At 36.7% G+C, this 23,698-nt stretch overlaps 1 protein-coding gene across 9 annotated transcripts in view; it reads left to right on the forward strand.

Annotated features, from left to right (window-relative positions):
* LOC143666122 (uncharacterized) overlaps positions 1-23,698 on the forward strand; it is a 198,950-nt gene that overhangs the window by 40,144 nt on the left and 135,108 nt on the right. For 5 of the 9 annotated variants that reach the window (XR_013167408.1, XR_013167409.1, XR_013167411.1 and 2 more), the window contains exon 2: positions 20,024-20,094. The exons of the other annotated variants lie outside the window; for them this stretch is intronic. The gene's annotated coding sequence lies outside the window, so the exon portion shown is untranslated. The remainder of the gene's footprint in view (positions 1-20,023; positions 20,095-23,698) is intronic. 9 annotated transcript variants of the gene reach the window in all.

Consider the following 23,698-nt stretch of genomic DNA (forward strand, 5'->3'; position numbering starts at 1 on the left):
AAAACAGTGAAGAAATAATTTTGATGTTTGTGAGAATAAATCTGATTTGTCTAGGAAGTTGTTTGACAGCGACTCCTCTTCATAGAATTCATTCCACTGATGTGGCTGCAGGAAAGTACACGGAACATTTCATGATGTGGCATTTGCTATAGCTCTGCTAGTGATAGCAAAGATTTAGAAACAATGTCTAAATGTAAATGTCTGTCAATAGAGGATTGGAGATATAAATGAAGGGGACCCCTATGTGCATTGATATATAAAGATTCTAAGACACATTAAGTCACAAAAGAAAAATAATATGAAATGATATCTTATTTGCATAAAAATATTTATGTATGCTTGTATTTTCATTGATAATATCTGGAAAAATATTCAAAAAAGGTAACAGTGTTTTTGTTATACCAGGTGTTACTGATTAAATCATGCTTCCCACAAAGACATATGCAAGTCTTAACCCCTAGTGCTTTTGATGTGAACCCATTTGTAAAATGTATCTTTGAAGATGTCGCTAGTTAAGGTGGGCCCAAACTGAATCAGGGTTGACCCCAATGCAGTATGACTGGAGTCCTCAAAAGAAAGGTCCTGGGAGGAGTGAGGAGGAGATGAGAAGATGACGGCCATATGATGGAGACAGACATTCAGGTATGGACTACTGGCACGCCACCAGCAGAGCACTACAGACCTTGGAGAAAACATGACCCGCCAATTCTTGATATTGGACTTCTAGTCTCCAAATTGTGAGTCAGATTCCCATTGTTTAAGCCAACCAGTCTGTGGTATTTTTTTATGACTGCCCTGAAAAACTAACACACCAGGGGAGCAGAAAAGTGAGACAGCAGTTTTTATTGTCTGCATTACCTTTTCATGTGCCGCAAGCATGTATTTATTCTACAATTTCCAAATAGACTAATACGTTGTACTAAAAAAAATCAATACAAATATGATTCAAAGAGATACCCTTGAGAAGGCACTGGAAAGATTAAAAATCAAAGAACAAAGAAACAACTTAGCCAAATATTAACTCCCCCCCCCTCAAAAAAATAAAAAAATACTTGGGGGTGGCAATATTAATTTCAAGAAAATTAGAATTCTAAGGAGAGTGCATTCCATGCAGGCTTATTTTCAGTAGGCTCAAGAGAATGTTGAAGTGGAAGTTTCCACATGAATAGCTATCAGATTGAAAATAAAATGTCAGACTAATATGTAAATTATGTACATTTTCAAAGCTTGTTTCTAATAGCCAGTTAGATGTTGTTAAGCTCAACCCTCAGCCACAGTGGGGGACAACATGTTAGGAGTTGGACAGGCTCCTTCTGAGAACCCCGTTGTGTGCTGTGAGCCTCAGGGGAAGAGCTGGCCGGTGGCCAGTGAGAGTTGCTTTGGCATAACTGCTAGGAGAGTTTGGGATGCATTTTCTGCCTTTGAAGACGCTGGGATCTGAGCCCTCCCTGAGATTTCTTAAGGGCGAGTAACCAGCTAGCCGGCTGCTAGTATAGGGGCTGAAGAAAGGGCTCAGCCTGCCCTTCTAGACATTGTCGGGACACACATTGTGTGAACATTTCCTTTGGGTCAAACTTAGGCCATGTACGAGTGAAATAATATGAGCTCCTCTCTGCCTCTGTTCAAATGCAGAGGAAACACCTCAGCACATAAAAGCTGGAAGTAGGGCCTAAAGCCTAGGGCTGTAGAAGAAATCACTAAGCAGTTGTCTTAGAGATGCCCCTGAAGACTCCTAGGGAGGCACACAAGAGCTCTCCCAAGCTGGCATGGGGTGACTGGTGGACCCCTGGAAACACCCTGTGAAAGAGCAAACGCATATCTGGTAGGCCTAGATGGGGCCTCCTCATGACACAGCGTCCATCCTCCCCCGTCCCCTCTCCCCCGTCTCCAGTCCCTGATTCCACTCCGAACTGTATGACTTTGGGCAATTTATCTAAGTTTTCTGTGCCTCGGTTTCTCACTTGTAAATGTGGAATGGTAATAGTACTATTATCTGTATCACAGGATTATCTTGAAGTTTAAAATATAATGTGCTATGTCCTCAGAACAGTGCCTAGCATAGTGAATGCTCAATGAATCTTATCTGTTATTGTTATTCTCATTGTAATTATCATTACCCAAATTCAGGCTCTTTTTACTTTTAAGGTAGACTGTATTATACCGTGTCTCATGCCGATTTCATTCATGCATTTGCAGAACAGGTCTGTATTATTTTGAGGTACGATTTTAAAACTTATGTGAAATCCGTTAAATTCTTCTAAGGTTTATGCCTCATGTGACTTCTGATTAACTAGATGGAAAAACTGCAACGTAGAAAACATTTTACTCACTTTCTAGAATGGAGCATTTAGTGGGAGACAAGCAGGTCAAGGAGAGGACTAAAAAAATCCAAAGACAGATGTGTAGTTTGGAATGCGAAAATTAAACAAAACAGAAGTATGCACGCAGTATCAGCTTGGGCAGAAGTAGTTTGGGGAGAATTTATGGATCAGAGATCTGGGAACGGGAAAATGAGAAGTTGTGGTGTCGCCTCTGGGCATCTCTGCAAGGATTATTTGGTTAAACAACAACATCAAGTAATTCCTCTCATATGCACCGTGGATCGTGATGTACAGCCTGAGACAGAGAGTTCCCATTTCTGTTTTTCTTTCATCCACAGCAAACTTCCTCTAACCTTACTCAAGCCATTTGCTCAGAATGAAAACCTCATTTGTATCAGTTTTATGTGCTGCTTCTGCTAATTTTTGGTTGTTTATTTCTCTGAAAGTCATCGATAGCGTTTCCCCATTCTCATTGTACATACAATACTACTGGTTTTCATGATTCTATTTAGAATTTCTAACCAAATGTACATTTTTAAAAGGTGATTGAAAAATAGAAAGTGTTCTCACAGTTTTCAATTTCCCTGCATAGTGCTTTCTTTTAAAATGGCACCTGGGAAATATTGACAGAGTTTTATTGTAGTCTATTTCCTCTGGTCCTGTGGCTTATTTCTCTCTGTTTCTGACAAAGTTACGAAAGATTTATCCATATGCCAAAGAATCATGAAGTATTTTATGGACTGTTCAGAAAGAATGACTGGATATTATATAAAGAACTTAACTTTTTAAATTTATAGCAGGCCTATGACAAAGAATTAAGTTTCAGCAGGAGCTCCCTGATTCTGAGTATCATGGAAATACTCGAACCTTGACTTGCTGACATTTTCAGTTTCTTCTACACGCAACTGTTGAGGTTGGCTCTTTTATTGTGCTGTTAACTGAGGGGACAAGCTGCATTTAAGCTAGTCTAAGACCAATAATTCAGAAGCAAGTAAAATGTGAGTATCTCTATCCATGCATCCATTGCATCCATCCATCCTTTTCATTCATGCTTATAATGAATGTCCCATTCCTAGAACATCCCCTGTAATTACCTTCACCCCCTCCTAACAATAAAATAGTGGTTAAAAGTAGAAATTATAGAATGAGACAGATATGAGTTTTGACTGGAGTCTGCCATTTATCTGCTGTGTGATCATGGGAAAATGAGGTAATCTCTTGGTTTCCTTATAAGGAAAAGGGTCTGATCACTAAGTGATCACACAGCAAACTGTTGCGATGACCAACTAGGAAAATGTGTATAAAAACCTGTCCTTGTCTTGTACTTCCCAGATTTCTGTTTGAATCTTATTGACTGTTCAGGGGTTTTATTTTCTTTCTGAGTGTATCACTTGCCCCTTTCTTCCAAAGCTCAGGCTTCCATCCTCGTCTCTGAAAATTCCACTTTATTTATCCTTTTATTCTTGGCTAAAGATCTCTGGAAGCTTTGTCCAATTACCATATCTTTTGAGGAATTTCTTTCAGAAAGATGTACATGTGCAAACAGGAGAAGGGGTGAGGAGAAAGTTTCTCTTTAAATTAATTTAACCAGAGGAAGGTTGTACTGAGGAGTCTTAAATCCTGATGATCAGAACAAGTTGTAGTGTCACACATGGATGATAACTTGCTGTAGTTCTAGGGCGAGAGAATTTCTTGTTTCACTAACTAGGGACAATTAAATACCATAAATTCAGGTGCCATCCCATCACTTTCCTCCCCACAGAGTAGATTGTTTATTCACCTGTGGTAATCTCAACACTTTTCTTTTTAATCCCCTTTTTGTATTTTAATTCAGATATTTAAAATCTGTGCTTTTGTTTTGCCTGAATTAGCATATTCTGGCATGGTTTTAAAAGCTCCTAGAGGGGAGAGAGATGGTTACTAAATTTCAAAAATGTCTAGCATGTACAGATAGGTTCTTTGCTTTGTCTGATGAGAAGAAACTGTATAAGTTAGGAGACTTGGGAGTTGGGAGACAAAGTCATACTACTTACTCTAATTAAAAATTAGTGGGGGGTGCAAGATAGTTCAGTGATACACTTCTCACCTGCTATGCAGGAGACCTGGGTTCTATTCTTGGCCCATGCATGTCCCAAAAACAAACAAACAAGCAAACAAAAAGAAAGAACAAACAAGCAAAAATTCAACGAATGGTACTGCAATAACAAGTTACTCACATGGAAAAAGAATGAAATGTGATCCTACCATACAGCATACAAAAAAAAATTAGTATAAAAATTTGTTAACCAGGAATTAGAGAACTGAAAAAGCAAAAAAGAAAAAAAAAAAGAAAACTGAAGTAGCAAAGAGATATTCATCAGAGGCTTAATGTATAGACAACTACTTATGTCATGAGATAACTGAATGAAAGCTATCACTCCCTGGAGCTTAGATTAAAAGCTGGAGGTGGTGCCTGTGGAACTGGACTCACATCCCTGGCTGACAGGGGCTGGTATCTACAAACAAAACCAGTTGCTGCCACTGGACTTAACCACCACTGCCAAAGTGAATGAGCCATTGCTAAATGTCTGCTGCAGGAATATGATGCAAGCAGGAAGGAGCAAGTCACCTCTCTCCTGCAGACTTGCTGCCCCCCCACCTCGAGCATCCCCTGTTAACGAAGCCTATGGGCAGTTGGCTGACAAAGCAGAGATCCAGCCTCAGCATAACAGAGCAGAGTATAGGACAGTGGCAACTGAAATTCAGAGACTTGGTAACGTACGCGGTCGCATCATCGCCTTTCTCTTCTGGGTTACATCCAACTTCTAGCTGCTCCCTCTGGCTTCTCTCTGTGACCTTTCTTATAAAGCCTCTGCAATAGGATTGAGACCCATCCTGCTTCAGTTGAGCCTTGACTTAACTGAAGTAGCCTCATTGAGAGGTCCAATTTACTGTCATTCACAGCCGTGGGAATGGATTAAGATTAAGAACATAGTCTGAATCCATGTTATGGGGTACGTAACTGCAAGCCACTGACGGTATGATTAATGTCCGATCACATATGAAGTGCTAACAGAATATTCTCCCATTCGTCTCTGTCATTTTCTCTTTCTACAACTCTGTTATTAGCTGGTATGAAGTTTTTTGTAAGTGTTCCCAATTCTGCTCTATGATGTCACCAGAGAGGAGGAAGACTTACCTGACTGAGAATTCCTACTTTGGGTTAAAAGCCACAGTTCACTTCTAGTCTGTTCTTTTCTTTGCAGCATATTTTCTTTGGAAGTCATTTTAAGATGACTGCAATTTACATACATTGTATGTCTGCCACTTAGTTTAAGATTCACTCTGGGGCAGCCTGTTGCCCTAATCAAGGCAGCAGCATTCAGGGATTATTTTCTGTATTTTAACTGGAAGCCAATTATCCAGAGGTAGCTTCTGCAAACACTTTTCTTATGTTAATTAATATCTGACTTTACTAATAAGCATACTGAATATCAAAAATGGGTTTCTTGTTGCAAATGATAGCTAGCATGATGAATCTTAGAAATGAGCTCTTAATGGTAAAATAAAAGTTTCAAGGTATTTGTATTGGCTAAAATATTTTAAAGATGCTCTCCATTCATATTTTTAATAGGATATAATAATCCAATTAAACTTTGATGCTTTTATAGTTAGGGCTGATATTCCACGATTGATTTCAAATAAATTCTTTGTCCAGTCATTAATCTTGGAGAATCTGTTATTGCCTGATGCTGACCTTAAGGGAAATAGACTCTTGCCTCAGGAATCTTGTGTCTATGCTTAATATGGGATGGGCTTCGTGGCATGTGACCTGTGTAGTTAGCTGGGGTCCTGAGCTTAGAAGGATGCTGCACTTTATTTAATTCTCTGCTATCAAATTCTCAATTTTTAAATGAGAGCCTTATTGGGTTCTACAAATCAGTTAGCAGCTGCTGGCTGGATGAACTTCATGAAGGACAGTGGAGAGGACAGAGCTGGGATTTCGTCGACCTCACAGGACAGGTTGAAGGAGTTCTGGTGCCTGCTTATTTAATGAATGTCCAATGAAGGGTAGATCTAGTTAGAAGCTTCCTTCAGTTCTAACCAGCGAAGTTGTGGGGAAAGCTAACCTCCCCCTCCTTCACCGATTACCACTTTTCTAAAAGAGAAACAGAGTTGTGCAAGACCAAATTGGCTTAGTTCAGTTCACAGCCATATCGTTTAGGTTTCAGGGGCTACATAGCTCATCATTATTATAGAGAAATAAAACTTCTGAGATAGGACACTTTTGTGAGTTGGGCCCAAATGAATCTGTTATCAGAGGGTATAGGCAGCTAGTTATGCCCTCAGAAAACTAAATAAAAGCAGATTTTAAAACTTAGTTAGGGCTTGGCTTATTTGGCTAAAAGCTATAATCTTTTATCCATTCTCTCTCCACCAGTGCATATGTCTCTGTGTATAGTTAACATTGCAACAGTAATTTGGATTGTGTTTTTAAATAAGCTTGTCATTTTTGAAAGAATCAGCTCAAGGACTAGGCAGTAGTCCTACAACTCAGACTTCAGGACAAGAGTTGATTTAAAACCTCATGTACAAAGGATAATTACTCCCCAGTAACCGTGATTGAGCGGTGGTCTGCCCTCGCTCCTGGGAGATAGAGCATTCGTTTAAAGTTTTTTTAAATTTGGATAGGCCACATTTTTTCCTTCCTGTTATAACTGTGCTTTTTCTTTTGCTTTGCAGTTAGAATGTAGGGATATTTTCCAAATGAATGAAAACTCAGTTTGCAATGAGATGGCAAAGCCTCTTTCTTGGAGAAGTACAGCCTGGGGACTCATATAGACATGCTTCAGGCTAGCCTGGAAATATGAGGTTTATGCTTGCAAGCCTTTAAAGAACATTCTGTTGACTCAAAGCTTTTAATCTTATTGTGAAAATGTATAATTCTTTTTCTACTAAACTGCTAGGGATTGTCCTACTTGTTAGTCTGGTTATTGCTACCTTCTCAAGAGCATGTTGCCTTTTTGGCCTTGTAAGTTTTGGTTTTCTTGTTTGGTTGGTTTCTTTTTTGCTGTAATGGACAAGGGAACAAAAAGAGGTGGATTGCCACAGCCCTAGTCTTTTCACAGGTTTATTAAAGGAGCTGAGACAAAATTAAAGTATTTTTTAAAGTAATTCCCCCCGAATTACCCCACGGCTTTATTTTTAAAAGGTATATCAAGTCCTTTTTAGAGGTAAAGAGTTGATGACTATGGTAGAGAAAGGCTGGCTGCAGATCTGATTGGAAATGGGCAGGATTTACAACTCCCTTCTCGCTCCCTGAGAACTGCCCACCATTTGTCCAGGAGACCGTGACTGAGTATAAAAGAGAACAGCTGGCAACACAATTCATTTCTTATTGACATTTTGAATTTAAGAGATTTAAATTCTAAAGATACCCTATATTTTGTAGGGTATCTCTAGAATTTGTAGGAGATGTTTCAAACATGGATAGATTATGTAGACCAAACATCAATAAGAGGAAAAAAAACTTAACTTTCTCAATTTCTTTTATTTTTGGTTGGGGTTATTGCTTTGGGTAATGGGTGTGTTCAGTTATCCAGAATAAAACAACACTTAGGGTTTTATAGCCAGAGCTATTTTTTTCTCTTTAAATCAGTTTTTGTGGATTTTTAAATAAAAGCATTTCAACCTTGTGTTTTTATGTTAATTTAGAGATAATCAGAACTGGGGTTTCTTTCCCAGAATACACCCACTGCTAACAAGTCAATGCAGTTTATTAGACATTATTCACATGGGACTTGAAAAGGGAAAATGGAATGCTTTATTTTAGATAAGGGCCAAATATTATTATAAGAAGAGCATGTCATATATTACAGTCAGCATTTTTAATAGCAATCATAAATATGGTAGTAAGTCAAGGTTGAACACATAATTTAATAGTAGTAATTATATACCCACAAACCTCAGACAAACAAGATTCATACTTTTAGTTTAGGCATATATGTAAGCATCACTAAGTGACTGTGGGTTTCTAGATATTTTACCAGGCAAGTATTTTTCATTCCAATGCTGAACGGTGTCAGTTCAAAAGACTTTATTCAGGAGCACATATTAAGGGAAACCTTAATAAGTAGATTTTATGAGAAAGTCACAAGACCGAATGCATTCACAGCTCTGAACTGTAACCAAGTTAAAGGAAAGAGACTGCAACAAATACATAAATGAAAGAACACGATTGTATAATCTCCATGGCTTTGATAAAAGTGTTTTTCCCCAAATATTATACCCTTTATGTCTTTTTGTATTAAAAAGAAAAACTAGGGAAATGCGAGGGAAAATGCAGTAACGACTTTTTGTGGCGTTCAAGACATTTAAAAAGAAGGAAGGAGGGAGGAGATACAAAACTACCTTTATTTTTGTCTTTTGTTTTGAAATACTTCGAAATTTACGGAGGAATTGTGAGAATACTAAAAAGAAATCTTCAGCCTTCACCCTAATTCCCCATTGTTAACTTAACACATTTGTTTTTCCTTCCACTCCTCCACACCCGCTTTCTCTCTTTCTTTCTCTCATCTTTTATTTCCAAGCCATTTGAGAGTAAGTAACCATTTGCAGACATGATATTCTGTTGTTCCTAAATACCTCAGTGTATATTTTCTAATCCTTATAACACAGGATATATCAAAAGAAGGAAATTAGTACTGATACAAGATTACTATATAATCCACAAACCTCATTCAAATTTCAGTGACTATCTTAGTAATGTACTTTATAGCAACATATAGCAAAAAGCAAAAATATACAACAGGAACAACAGAAACAAAACTTCTTTTTTTTTCCCAGGAATCAACCTAGAAACCAATGTCATTTAATTGCCGTGTCTCTTCACTCTCTCTCAACTTAGAGCAACCCTTCAGTCTTTTGATTCTTGACCTTGACTTTCATAAGTATACAAGCCAGTTATTTTGTAGAATGTTTCTTGCATTTCAGTTTTCTCATGAATGGATGCAGATTTGGTTTTTTTTAAGCAGGAATAGTATAGAAATGATATTGTTTTCTTCTCGGTATATCATATCTGGAGACACAACATCATTTTGTATTATTGTAAATGATGTTAACTTTTATCATTTGTGTAACATGGGGTCTAATTGGCTTCTCCACTCCACAGGAATGAATCAGTATTTTATACTTATTAATAGCTACTTCCATCTGTAATTAAGCTGCCATTCAATTGAAAATATAGATTAATCAATTCATAATTTTTTTATATTAGTATGAACCTTTGGATTCTTTTTTAAGCAATGGTTTTTTAATTCCATTATTTATTTTAATGTTTGAAAGTTTCTAAATTTGCTCAGTGGGGCGCCTTTTCATGCTAGCTCCTGAATCCTTTTGACATTTCTCCATCATTTATTAAAATGTCCTTATTTTCTGGCACAAAAAAATATGCTCTAGTCTCATTTTGTGTTTTATCTGTGCCAGCCTGAAGGCAGCCATTTCTTCAAGGACTCTTGGTGTCTTAAAGAGCCGGATGTTATTTAGAAACCAGTGTCTGGACACTAGGAGTACTCTTGGGTCTGCTTTGTCATGGCGTCTATGCCTCCCCTCTCAGTAGACACAGCACACATAATACCCATTTACGCAGTCAAGTAAATATACATATACATCATATTATTTCTGTAATCATCCATCTGTGTTGAAAGTCATGAATTTGTACTGATTCTTCCAGTTCCGGGCCAACAGCACAGGATTTATTCTAGTTTTCTCCCTTTCCACATTTCTACCTTCCTTCTCTGTCAGTGAGAAAAATGTTTTTCATTATCCTCAGTGTATTTACTTAATTGGTCATCCCCCTGTATTTACCTAATTTTCCAACCATGGGAAACCACAACACATACTCAGGCCGCCATGACGACTGAGTTTCCCTGATGTAGAAGAGGTAAGGTGAAAGAAAAGGCCTTTTATAAGCTCTTTCTGATTGCCTTTCTCCATGTATACTTTAGAGGGCAAGGCATTTCCTTTTATTAACATCTGTCTATAAATTTAATAGAAAAATAACTGTATCATTACCATTTTTGAGGAACTTTAATTCATTTTGTGTTTCAACACCCAGGACCCAATTTTCCTATTTTGTGTTCCTCTTGTGAATTCACTTGTAGTTACATTTCCCTCTCTACATGTGCTCCTTTAAAGACTGGGCTCATTTGAAATGACTCAATATAACTGAATGGGTTTCTTTAGATATTTGTCCTTTTTGTCCTCAATGGAATAAATTTTGCCTGCATCATTAGACTCAAGGTTTGTAGAACCTCCTAACACGTGTAAGCTACTTTCCCTTTCAGAGTCTCATGTCTTAATAACCTGCGTAAATTTCCTCTGCACATTTTGATAATCCCTTCTTAAAGTCTAGAATATCCATAAGACTGCCAAGTTTTTCCCTCTGAGAATAGAAAAAAAATTTCTTTCTTTCCTTTCACCATGTATATCTTTTATTCCTTTTTCATCCTTTTGCTCTAGCTAGGGCCTCAGGTAGGATATTGATTAAAGATAGAGGAAGAGGACATTTTTGACTTTTAGGACCTTAAGTAGAAAGCATTCAGTTTTTCCCATTAAGTAGGATATTAGCTGTAGCCTTTGTGCAGATGCCCCTTTTTGAATTGAAGGAATTCTCTTTAATTCTTAGTATTCTTAATTTTTATTATCAATGGTTGTTGTATTTTGTAGAAAAAAATGTTTTTTCTGCTTCTATTGATATCATTATTTGTTTTTCTCCTTTTCAGTCTATTTACATAATGAGTTACATTGATTGAGAATTTTTCATATTGAACCAACCTTGCATTTCCAGTATAAAAAACCCTTGTTTATGTATTATTTTTATATATTGCTGAATTCAATTTGGTAATATTTTGTTGTGATTTTTTTTTTTTTTTTGCATCCATGATCAGTAGTTTCCATGTAATGTCTTGTCCAGTTTTGGCTAAGGTGATGATGCCTTGTAAAATGAGTTGGGAATTCTTACCTTTTCTGTTTCTGGAAGAATCTGTGCAAAATGAAAATTATATATTCCTTATGTGTTTGATAGAATTTGCCATCGAAGCCATCTGGATCTGGACCATATGGTATATATTAGATTATGAACCACATGACAAATAGCAGAAGCTAAAAGGATTTTACAGCCACTTATCGTCATCACCTTCTACCTTAAAGGATTTTAATTTGTTTACCCGCACACTTCCATCTCCTAGATTCTGATTTATGTACTCTTTATGTACTCTTTCTTAAGTTATCTTAAAGGTGTTTTCATTGACTCCATTTATCAGATGTGTATAAACAGCTTATTGCTTATTATTACTACTAATAATTACAGAGTACTATACCTGGAATTTGTGAGATTAAATGAATCATTCACAATGACAAATTTGATTGCAATGAAGATAGTTTTAAGTGCTGGACTTTCAGTTCATTCTTTGGAGCATGTCACCTCTGATCTTAGGGATGGCTAATATGGGCCAAGGATTTGCTTCCCTTGGCTCTGTTGTAGAATTTTTAGAATTTGAGGAGGCTTAAGCATTTATTTTTGAAAAAACTGCCTTTTGGAGGACTAGACTTTCACCTGCATTATTAAGTCAGCTTAGCTATATGTCCATCACCATCATGTAACTCATTTTCTAAATAAATTGAACTCATGAAACAATTGAGAGAATCATGTTCATTTTGGATAAAGTCGAGGTACTTCAGTCTTTGTATTTGAATGATTATAAAGGTCCTTTAAAGTGAATCTATACCTTGTTCTGGAGACCTATGTTTCAATGGCAAATATGATGTGGTAAACTAAGGGCTTGGTGACTTTAAATGGGTAAAAGTATTTACTCCCTCCCTTATACTCCTAGGAAAAAGTATAAACTTTAGCTTATTCAGTCTCCATCTGGATTTGGCTTTGAACAAATTGCTCATTTAGCATTGGAATGTATGGCACTGTCCTTTCCTTTACTCTTCCATGGCAGAAGAGAATGATTCAATCTTTATTTTATGGCTTGCTCTGAATATGTTAATTTTTTATGTTCTCATGTAACTATGAGTAAGGTGGGTGATGTTTGGCAAATATATAACAATGACCTAATAACCATATCAAGTAAAAATCCTATACGTGTTCCAGAAATCCAGCCAAGTCCTTGGTTTGAAAACTATGAACAAATCCCTTTCATTGGCAAGAACCTTCATGTAATTCTTAATAGTCCAATTTGGTTGCCTGTAAATAGTCTTAGGATAAAAAATAAGTGAAAATAGTTGGTGAGTGAAAATGGTTGGTTCCAATGAAATAAAGCATTAAGTTGTAAAATTTGGATCTTTGTTCTTGCTTCATTTAATGATTAACCATGAACATGACTATGACCTTGCTTTGATTCAGTTCCTTACTATAAATTAAGGGATTCTAATGAATGTTCCTCTCTATTTAACAAACATATTTAGCAAATAATTATAGCAAATGTAAAATATTATTTTGAAAACTAAGAAATAAGATAGTAATATGGATGATTCTAAATCATTTTTAGAGAACTCTCATTCCTTGGGTATGAGGTAGCAGATAAGTGGTGAATTGCAAGGGATTGTGTATGTCATTGCTACTCTCTCAGTTATGGGGATGGAGGAGAAGCATGTTGGGTCTTTCACCCATCATTTTAGATCTCTAGTCCTAGCCTGATGGGAAGACAAAAAACCAACTTCCTTGAAGTCCTAGTCAGATGGAATGAACCAAGTGAGGGTAATTTTTTGTCTTCCCCTAAGGTTTCTTTTTTTTTGCATGGGCAGGCACCAGGAATCGAACCTGGGTCCCCGGGTCTCTAGCATGACAGGAAAGAGTTCTGCCACTGTACCACCATTGCCTGCCCCCTAAAGTTTCTTAAGACTCCTAATCTTTTGCTTTGTAATGCTTGGTATTATTTAGGTGTACCAAATTTGCCTTATAAATGTGCTTGATTTATCCATTTCCTGAGCACAAACCAAATGATAGTTTCTAGAGGAGTGTATCTAGAGTACACACTTTAGCGACATTTTAAAATTCTACCGTGCAAGGAAAATTATATAAGGATATGATATCTCTTCAGAACATCAAAAAAATAAAATAAAATGGACCATTAAAGGTGTTTCTACCTGTACGAGCTTGGACAATTCTCTTAAACATTTTTGTCTGAATTTCATCATGTGTTTTCTGAGGAGTTTGAACTTCCTGATCCCTGTTGTCCCCTGTGATCTGTAAAAGCTGTGATTCTGTGCTTCAGGAGCATAAAAATTTAGAAATGCTGACCTTTGAGCTTTGAGACAAGAGGCATGGGGGTATGATTTGGTTCAAGGACCGAGACTGAATACCAGAAACTAATATATTGTGCATGAAAGAGTGGAATTTGTGGCTGTTTTTGCTGGTTAGTAAGGAATGAAAGTCTTACAGGGTAGGATTTTTCTTTATAATCAACTCACAATATGAATGTTTTAAAAATGCAATCATGTTTGGAAGATTTATATTCTGGTGAAGAGAGAAGATCAGATAAGTACATGTGTATGATTCCAAATGAAATGTGAAAGGAAAGAATTATTAAAGGTCAAGTCACCTTCCCCATATATCACAAGAAGAACAGTACTGGTTGGGGGTTCCAACTGTATCTTTAGGGGGAAGAAACCATGAAGCTACATTCCTAGACTCGGTGTGTAAAAACTCTAGTTTTTTTTCCGTATACCTGATATCGTTATAGAGGTTTAGCTTGAGCTTATTCTTGATCATAGTTAATTTAGACATATCTGAACCTTTCTGGGAATTTGGGAGAATTCACCTTCCAGGTGCTTCTTTGTAAGAAAAATTAGGAAATTTTTTTATGGAAAAACTCATCCTAAGTAAATCAGAAGCCAGCCAGATGAACTGATCCAGTCCAGCCTCAGTCATTGGGGCGGGGGGGGGGGGGATTATTTTATGTTTGTTTTTATTTTACACTAAAGAGAAGACATATTCTCTCCCAATTAGCTTTGAACAGAGTGTGCTCCTGTCCATTAGTGGCTCGTGTGGGTAGCACGGCAGGTAGTGGAGTGCTGCGGGATAGTACCTGGCAGGGCCAGAGACTCCATGCGGGACCAAGAAGAACTCAAGAAGCTGTAGTGGAGGTGACTGGCCAGCAAGGCTGCAGTGCCCAGAAGGAGTTAACTGGACTTAGGACACTGGATGCCGAAGATGCCTGGTGAAAATTAACAACGAAGATATGAGCAAAACAGAAATAAATGGCACATGTCACTTGAAAATCATTCATAAGACCTCCTTAGAGACTTTTGAATTAGCCAGGAAAGACTTTGTTGAGTGATGGAAACTTTGTGTTAACAGAGTGACCAATACCAAGAGCGTGGGGTATACACACATTTCTCCATTCTAATCAACTATGTGTCATTGGACAAGTAGAAGGGAGGATAACATTGTGACTGAGAACAGAGTTTTGATTCAGATGTTATTGATGAAACTGGATATTAAAATGCCATACTATATCATTTAGTACAAGGTTCATTTGTATGTGGCAGAAAACCTAAAATAACAAACCTAAATTAATATATATTTTATATATATATATATATATTTTTTTTTTCTTTTTTTGTCATTAAAAAGGCCCAGAGGTAAAGAACCTCTATGTGGCCTCATGATTCTAAAAGCTCTTTAATGATACTGGCCTCTTTCAGCTTACATTTCCTTCATCCCTAAAGTGTAGCCTTTAAAATGATTCTAAAGATGGCTCCAACTTCACATCTCCATTCTAGAGAGCGATTTGGAAGAAGGGGAGATAAACAGCTACCTTTTAAGCAAGTTTCCCAGAAATTGAGAGGCTAATACCTCTCCTTATATTTCATCAACTAGAATTTATTTACATGGACATATCAAGCTACAAGAAAATTATGAAGTGAAACCTTCCATCTTGGAATCTACATACTCTGCTGGAAGCTGAGGTTTCTTATTTCCAGGAAGAAGATCAGAATAGATCCAGAGGCATACAATAGCAGACTCTCATGTGTTTATGGGAGCATGCAGTATTACAGAGTATATGTCTTTGCCGGGGCTGAGCCTAAGAGGATGGCTCAGAGGTCCAGGATAGTCCAGAAGTCTTCAGCAGAAAGAAGTTGGAAGCCTGGAGGCTGAAGAGAAAGTCTTCATAAACCGGTTTGTAAAGAAGCATATGACTACTGTGAAGGAAGTATAGGCAAGAGACTGATTTGCCTGAATATCTCCCTAAAGAAAATCAGTCACAACCTTCTGCAAAGGTTGGAAGAACTAATGAATATAGGTGATTTTCAAGGAAGACCTTTCCCATCTCATTTGATTCCTAGAGGAGCAAGGCTTTCCTAGTGATTGCAGAAGAAAATAAAAAAATGTCCTTTCCCTCCACCTCAACCTCACCCAGACTTTCCACCTTCAGAGTGTTCCAAGGCAAGGAGAACATCTAACTTTGAATGAAATTCAATGTTTTTGGATACTATACAGGGAATATAAGTTACTGACCTTAGATTGGTGTGGGTATTTAGGTGACTAGAATATTACTTTTTATTGCAAAGTGACAAAAAGTCCATGGGACCTGCTTACATTTTCATCTATGGGTAGGGAAAACTCAAAAAACAAAAACTAGCCCTCCAGAGTGGATTTGAAGAGACAAGGACTAACAAAAAAAAATTTCCTGACTGAAGCAAATTTCTGTCGATTTTTGATTTGCATCTGGGAAACATTTACAAAAGAGGGATAACACCACATTTCATTTATTCCAAGATGTACTTTTTTTATAGTTGAATTGGCATAATATTTTCCTTTCTTTGTAAAATATTGGTGCCCTCACAGTTGAAAAGCCCTTATTTTAGAGAAATGGGATAATAATTGCACTTCTTTGCATATCTTTGTGAGATTTAAATTATAATTTGTAAAAATTGCTAGACAACATGTGTGGCATGTAGTCAGTTTTCCATATTTTAGTTATTAGTTTTATCATTATTGTCTATAATAACTCATGGGTCTTAATTTTTATAGTGCAAAATGGGTTGAAGTTTTCTTATACCCCTTCTTTGTTTTGTTTTGTTTTTAAAAATAGAGACTGTGAATGATGGAATAGAAGAAAAAGCTGTGCTAAAAACCTAAATAAACATTTTCAACAGCTGGGGAAATTTAGCAGACGATAATCAAATTCTTGTTAGATTAAGAAGGAATTAAAAATATGATTAATTGAGTGTTCAAAAAAGAGAGAACCCATGCTTCCATTTAAAAACATCATAGTGATTATACAAAAATATTTTATAATGGGGGTAATAAAGCCCATGTTTTTAAAGGACAAATCAGATTGCCTTAGTTTCCTAGGGTTACTGAAGCAAAGTTCAGTGACTAGTTTGCTTAAACAATAGAAATGTATTGTCTCACAGCTCTTGAGGCTAGAATTCCAAAATCAGGGCCATGCTTCTTCCTAATATAATCCATTCCATGTGTCTCTCCTGGCTTCACATGGGTGAATGGCAATTCATTGCATTCCTTAGTTTGTGACAGCATAACCCAATCTCTGCCTCTGTCACTTGGCTGTCTCTCTTTCTGTTTCTCTCTTTCTGACTGGGTCCCAATTTCCTCTGCTGAAAAGGACACCAATCATATTGGATTAAGGGCCTACCCTAATGCATTTGGGCTTTAACTAATAACCTCTTCACAGGCCCTATTTCCAAATGTAACCACATTCATTCCTAGGGGTTAGGACTTGAACATATATTTTTATGGGAGAACAATTCAATCCATAACACAGATATACAAGATATTATAAATAGAAAAACAAAGGTAAAATATTGAAGCCTTATAAAAGCATGTATATTCATAGTTAAGTATATGAGAGAACAATATTATTAAGAAACAATAAACAATAAAAGCATCACAAATTGATATTTTATAGTGTGGAAATAGTGATGGATTGAGGATGTTGGTGGAATTAAGAATGCAGATGGAGAGGTGATGATGGCAGCAAAAGTAAAAGATTGTATTTTCTATACAAAACGTTTTAAGAAAGAACAATGTACTGAAATAGAGTAATGCAAAGGCAGCAATTTCTAAGAAAAGCTTAAGCACCAGGCACTGTGCTAGAAGCTTGAAATATATTATTTCACATAATCTTATCATCAAAATATTTACCTCAGACACAGCTACTAAATGGCAAAGCTGGATTTGAACCCAAGTTTCTCTGGCTCCAAAGCCAAAGTCTACTGCCCCAATCCCTTGAAGAAAAGATGTGGGCTTATGCTATGGTTTCAGTCAAAGGGAAAAGATAAATGTGATCTAACAGCAGTTATCTTAGTTCAAGAAATGAGTGGTAGAGTCAGCTTGTTGAGGAAGTGAAATGATCTTGGTCCCAATGATCTTGTTTCTGAGTTCAGAAAGACTTTTGAGGTTTATCTAAACAATCTTTTGGCTGCTGTTTTCATTGACATATGGGAGAAAGGTGAAATAACCAGCAAAAGAAGACTGAGAGTTTTAACCAAATGTGTTCTTTGAAAAGGAAAGAGGGTGAGGATTAGAAACTAGAGAGCAATGTCATCATTAAGTACAAATTGTCTGATTTCTTCAGGGATCTGGTTGCAGAGATAACTAGGAAGAGTAGAGCATAGAAAATCTCAGGCACGGATTTGTGTTATTAGAAGGTGTAATGTGAGCAAAAGAGAAATCATGACGTGTGCCAACACAGGGAAGCTGAACAGACATTTGGCTTTTGACAGGGAAAAGCTTTTGTTGTGACATGAGGAGTTGATATACCAGAACAGCTGCTGAAAAACCTTACAAATCAACGTAACCAGCTTTGCTATACTTTGGAAAATAGAAATGTAAAGAGACAAGAAGAGTTAAGTAACATCAATGAAGAAAAAGGGTCAGACTTAGTCTACAAGATAATTAAGACTTAGTCTACAAGATAATTATTGCTGCTAGGATAGACTACTAAACTAATGTAATAGACCAGAGAACCAGAAACAGACCGCATTGATTCATGACAAAGCTGCACAGAAGAGTAGTGGGGAAAGGATCATCTTTCTATTAAATAATACTGGTTCAATTGGAGATTCACATGGAACAAACGAACAAACCTGGAGACACTGAATGCTTGTTGTTTAAGTGAGTCCATTGTGTCATATTCGCCATAGAAGCTCTGGCAGACTGAGACAGTTTTTGTTAATGAGAAGTGGGATGCTTCCATTAAAAATACCTAAAAATGTGGAAGTGATTTTGGAATTGTATAATGGGTAGTGGTTCAGAGAATTTTGAGACTCTTGATAGAAGAAGCCTAGATTGTTTTGAAGAGACTATTAGTAGAGATATGGCTATTAAGAGCATTTCTGGTGAGGGCTCAGAATTAAGTGAAAACTGTAGAGAAAGTTTCTGTTGTCTTAGAGAATATGTATATAAACATGATAGAATGTGGGTAGAAATGTGGGCATTAAAGATACTTCTGGTGAGGCCTTGGAAAGAAATGATGAATATGTTATTGGAACCTGGAAGAAAGACAATCCTAGTTATAAAGTAACAAAGAACTTGGTGAAATTATGTTCTGATGTTGGATGGAAGGCATAGGTTGTTAGCAATTAACTTGGATATTTAGCTGAGGAGATTTCCAAGCTCTGTGTGGAAGGTATGACTTGGTTTCTTCTTGCTGCTTATAATAAGATGTGAGAGGAAAAGGATAAATGGAATTGTTAAGCTCAAAGGAACCAACAAGTGATGATTAGAAAATTCTCAGCCTATCCAGGTAATCTCAGAGAATGGAGCCCTGATGAGGGTGAAATGAAGCACCCTTTGCTAAAGAAATTAGGTTTATAGCTCCTGGTCTAGCCATTCATTTCACAGGAAGTCAGGATTAGAAATGCATTTTTCTAGCTGAAAATATCTTGAGAAAGAAAAATGAAGTGTGAGATCTCACCCTATCTGAATTTAAAACATATTACAAAGATACAGTGGTCAAACAACATGGCACTGGCATGAAGATAGATATACTGACCGATGGAATTGAATTGAGTGTTTGGAAGTAGACCTTCTCATCTGCAGACAATTGATTTTTGATAAAGTGCCCAAGTCCACATTACTAGGACATCCTCTTAAAAAGATGGTTCTTGGAAAACTGGGTATCCATATCCAAAAGAATGAAAGAGGACTCCTACTTATACCTTATATAAAAATGAACTCAAAATGCATCAAAGACCTCAACATTATTCTAGAAGAAAATGTAGATCTTAAGGATCTTGTGGTATGAGGTAGTTTGCTAGACCCTACCCCCAAAGTGCAAGCAATGAAAGAAGAAATAGATAAATACAACCTTCTCACTACCATCACCCCCTACATAGGACATGACTTCCAGGAGTATAAGTCTCCTGGCAATGTGGGACATGACTCCCGGGGATAAGCCTTGGCCTGGCATCATGGGATTGAGAATGCCTTCTTAAACAAAAGGGGGAAGATAAATGAAACAAAATAATGTTTCAGTGGCTAAGAGATTTCAAATAGAATCTAGAGGTCATTCTGATGCAAGCTTCAACCACATATTGCTAATTGCCTCAGTATGCCAAAGCCCCAACCAACAGTATTCCTGAAAATCCTTAAGAATACCCTGGGCTCTAGCTAAGACTCTATAGAAGTTTTAGTTATAAGTTTGTTTTTTCAAAAACTTAAGGCCTCCATATTGTTCCTATTCCAGATAAGCCTTGAAACCCAGAGGTACCAGACTCTCCAAGAACATCAACCAGTTTCATTCCTCTACCCCATAAGGTAAACACCCCTTTCCAGCATGAAGAAGTTAAAGTGGACTTTGTCCAGATATCCCTGAAGATTGAGAGAAAAATCAAATGAGAGGGAGGAGGTATAAATGACAAATTAGGATTTAACAAATGATTATGACTACTGACTTGGATATACAGATTACAGATATTTCTTTTTTGTTTCTAATATATTAGAAACAGAAAGAAATACCTGAAATAATTGAACTGTAATACAGTAAACTTGATCTTTGATAATGATTGTATAACCATAGAGGTTTAATCATGTGACCGCGTGATTGTAAAAACCTTCTGACTGAAACTCCCTTTATACAGTGCATCAGTAGATGAGTAATAAAATAAAGACATACATGAAAAAAAAAAAGGTCTGGAATACTGGGGAAAATACCCCTATGTAAACTATGGACCATAGTTATTGTACAACTTTAATAATTTTTCATCAGTTGTAACAAATGTAACTACTGTTAAAAAATAGTAAAATTACCAAAAAAGGATTGTCATAAATTGTATCAAACTTTCCATACTAATGCAAGTGTTGGTGGTGGAGTGGTGTATAGGAATCCTGTATTTTATGCATGATTGTTCTGTAATTTTACAACTTCTCTAATAAAATTAAAAAAATTAAATACATTTCTCAAGGGAGGATTTATAGAAAGTTCTGTTGTCTGATGGCTTAGAACCCTTTGAATTGCACAGAAAATTGACAGAGTTTTAAGAGAATTTTCTGTTAACAGAAGCCCAGTCAGATCCAAAATGACAGGATGGGATGAATTGAAGGAAAAGTGACTTCAAGGGTAGAAGCTTTGAAGCAGATGTCTGGATTGAAGACATCTTCTCAGTCCAAGAAAGAGGGGCTTCCATCCTGGCCTTCATGTGTGTGTGGTGGGGGGTATGTCTTTGCGCTTTCTGCCCTGCTTTTGGGAGAATTTGATCACCACTCCAATGCTCAGACAGAGTAGGGCCCATGTCCCATCATTCGGGGAGATGCTGGCTGCCGCCCCAGCACTTGGAAAAGATGAGGCCACCAGTCCAACGTGGCTGGAGGACAAACCATCAATCCACAGATGAGTCATACTTTGAAATCTAGTAAAATTTTCCCTGCTGAGTTTGAAAATTGTTTGGGACCTGTAATCTTCTCCCTACTGGAATAGGAATGTCTATCTTATATTGTCCCACCATTGTATTTTGCAAGCAATAAGTTGTTTTCTAGTTTTCACAGATCCTTAGATGGAGATGAATTTTGCCCCAGGGATAGATTATACCCATAACTGTTTTTTTTTTTTTTTTTTTTTGAGACTTGTACTTAGAGTTATTACTGAAATGACTTAAGGCTTTGGGAATATTGGGATGGTGTAAATATATTTTGCATGTGGGAAGAACCTGTCTTTTTGTGGTTCATAAGGCAGACTTGTAGATTGAACCATGAACCCCAACAAAAAGATGTATTGTTAACTTTAACCTGCATTTCTATGGATATGGACCCATTTGTAAATAGGATCCTTTGAAGCTATATTATCGTTCAAAGTGTGCAGTCACTTATGAATAGGTGCTTCTAAGATCTTATAGTGGTGTCACCACTTATTGGGGTAGGCCTTAATCTGTTTAACTGCAGTCCTTTATAAGGTGAGGAAATTTGGATGCAGAGTCAGATAAAGCCCCAGGGGGAACCAAGGACATTGCCATCTGATGGGATACAGAAACACAAACCAAGGAACCCCAAGGATTTCAGTAAGCCAGTACCAGATTGTGATAGATTTTAGAGAGAGAATATGTCCTTACTGATGCCTTCATTTCGGACTTGCCTTTAAAACCAAAAGACGACAGATGCTTGTTATTTAAGCTATCCCATGGTGTGGTATTTCTCATAACACCTGTGTTAGACTAAGACAACGATAAATCTTCCAGAAGATAATATGGAGCATATCTTCATGACCTTGGATAGACAAAGATTTCTTAAATAGGACTCAAAAAGTACTAACCACAAAGGAGATGATTAGTCAATTAGACTACATAAATTAAGACTGTTCATCAAACGATAACAATTAGAAGTAAAAAATCAAGCATTGAGTGGGAGAAGACATTTGCTATAGATTTGACAAAGGCTGCTATACCTATAACTAACAAAGTATGTAAAGAACTTTGATGAGTGAATAAAGAAAAGTCAGGTAACTGAGTGGAAAATTGGTAAAAGATTGAACAAGGGCTGCACAAAGAAGTTATCACTTGATCAAAGAACATGGAGAAAACTGTTCAACCCCATTGGAAAGCAGGGAAATAAAAATGAAAATCACAATGAGATACCACTAACACCTCATAGGATGTCAAACAAAAAACATAAAGCTGAGACTATTTCTCATCAACGTGGATGCTGAGCAACTCTCTCCTTCATTATGGGTGGTAAAATCTTTGTGGAAACTGAAAGTGTTCATTGAAATTGAAAAGACACATTCATATGACTTAGCAGCTCTCCAGCTAGGTATATATCCAATAGAATTGTGGACATATATATATATGTCAAATGACAGCTCACTTAAAGAAACAGAATTTTTAAATACAGAATTTTTAGGGACATTATTGGTAATAGTGAAAACTTGGAAACAATTCAAATGCCCAGAATGGATAGATAATTGGTAGCATATTCATACAATGGAATAACATACAGAAATGAAATAAATAGCTACTGCTTTAGGTATAAATATAGATAAATCTCAAAGACATAGTGTACATGAAAGACGTTTTAGTTTGCTAAAGCTTCCAGAATGTGACATATCAGAAACAGAATGGCTTTTATAAAGGGGAACTTAATAAGTTATATGTTTACAGTTCTAAGGCCTTGAAAATGTTCAAATTAAGGCATCTAGGGAAAGATACCTTAGCTCAAGAAGACCAAAGATGTTCCGGGTTTCTCTCTTAGAGGGAAAGGCACATGACGACATCTTCTAGCTTTCTCTCCAAGCTTCTTCAATGGCTTCCCCAGGGGTGTTTTCTTTCTTCATCTCCAAAGGCCTCTGGCTGTGTGGGCTTTGTTAGTTCTGTTGGCTCTGTTGGTTCTAAAGCTTTCTCCAAAATGGAAAGGCTCCAGTAAGCAACTCCATCTTGAATGGGGGGAGACATATCTCCATGGAAACCATCTATCAAAGGTTGCCATCCACAATTTGGTGAGTCATATTTCCATGGAAGCAATAAAAAAGATCCCACCCAGCAATACTGAATGAGAATTAAAGGACGTGGCTTTTTGGGAGTACATAATAGCTTCAAACTAGTGCATAAGAAATTATCAAAAATATATTGAAGAATCCATTCATACAGAGTTCAATGACAGACCCTACTAATTTATAATATTAGAAGTTAGGATAGATGTTACTTTTTTACAGAAAGATAGAGTATAATTGGAAGAGGTCAGTCTTCTATGATGGTGGGAAAATAACTTTCTTTTCACTTAGTCATGACCTGAGAGAGAACACTTCATGATAATTCATTAAGATTTATATTTATGACTTGTGTACATCTCTAGTTCAGTTAGTTATACTTGTTAATATTTACCACTTTTTCTACAGTAGGCATGTATTAATTTTACATAAAAAGTAGCATGTTAT

The sequence above is a fragment of the Tamandua tetradactyla genome, chromosome 22 (assembly GCF_023851605.1).
Source record: "Tamandua tetradactyla isolate mTamTet1 chromosome 22, mTamTet1.pri, whole genome shotgun sequence".
In the NCBI taxonomy this organism is placed as follows: domain Eukaryota; kingdom Metazoa; phylum Chordata; class Mammalia; order Pilosa; family Myrmecophagidae; genus Tamandua; species Tamandua tetradactyla.